This window comes from Apium graveolens, chromosome 11 (assembly GCF_009905375.1).
Source record: "Apium graveolens cultivar Ventura chromosome 11, ASM990537v1, whole genome shotgun sequence".
Classification (NCBI taxonomy): domain Eukaryota; kingdom Viridiplantae; phylum Streptophyta; class Magnoliopsida; order Apiales; family Apiaceae; genus Apium; species Apium graveolens.
In genome coordinates, this window is record NC_133657.1 from 165,113,014 (window position 1) to 165,114,061 (window position 1,048).

The 1,048-nt window shown below is 44.5% G+C and overlaps 1 non-coding gene across 1 annotated transcript; it reads left to right on the top strand.

Moving 5' to 3' along the window:
* The first annotated feature begins 594 nt into the window (after positions 1-594).
* LOC141699076 (small nucleolar RNA R71) lies at positions 595-698 on the top strand. Its single transcript, XR_012565563.1, has one exon. It is a non-coding gene; the product is annotated as a small nucleolar RNA R71 (small nucleolar RNA).
* Positions 699-1,048: the final 350 nt, after the last annotated feature.

Below are 1,048 nucleotides of genomic sequence, written 5' to 3' on the forward strand. Positions count from 1 at the left end.
TCAAAATCAGCACTAGTGGGTGCAGTTGTACTTCCCTGTTGAGGATATGATTGCCTTTGAGCATACTGTTGTGGTTGCTGGAATCCAGGTGGATTGAACTATTTACTCACACCTTGCTGATATGGTGGCTGAATAGCATTCTGATTATTAGCCCAGCTGAAATTTGGATGATTTCTGTTGTTAGGATGATAAGTAGCTGGCATAGGCTGCTGTTGTCGCTGATAATTATTCACATACTGAACAGATTCGTTGACAAGAGAACACTGATCCGTAGCATGAGAACCTGCACAAAGCTCACAGACCATAGCTATTTGATTAACTCCATATGTAGCTAGAGAATCAACCTTCATAGACAGCGCTTGGAGCTGTGCTGCAATAGCAGTGGCTGCATCGACTTCCAGAATACCTGCTACCTTCCCAGGCATCATCCTCTGGGTTGGGTTTTGATGCTCATTTGCAGCCATAGTCTTGATAAGATTATAAGCCTCAGTATAGCTTTTGGCCCACAAGGCGCCTCCAGCTGCTGCATCGAGCATGGGCCGAGATTGGGCCCCCAAACCATTATAGAAACCAGTGATCACCATACAATCGGGCATTCCATGATGTGGACATTTTCTCAACATTTCCTTGTAGCGTTCCCAAGCTTCGCACATAGATTCTGTAGGTTGCTGCGCAAACTGAGTAAGAGCACTCCGCATAGCAGCAGTTTTTGCCATTGGATAAAACTTCACCAGAAACTTTTGCGCAAGATCTTGCCAAGTAGTGATGGACCCAGCTGGTTCAGAATGTAACCAGTCCTTAGCTTTATCCCTCAGTGAGAATGGGAAAAGCCTCAGCTTGATAGCCTCATCAGTCACGCCATTATACTTGAAAGTACTGCAGATCTCGATAAAATTCCTTATGTGCATATTGGGGTCTTCAGTCGCAGGACCTCCAAAAGAAACAGAATTCTACAGCATCTGAATAGTGCCCGGTTTGATTTCAAAGGTGTTAGCTTGAATAGCTGGATGAAGAATGCATGAATGAATGTCATCAATTTTATGCCGAG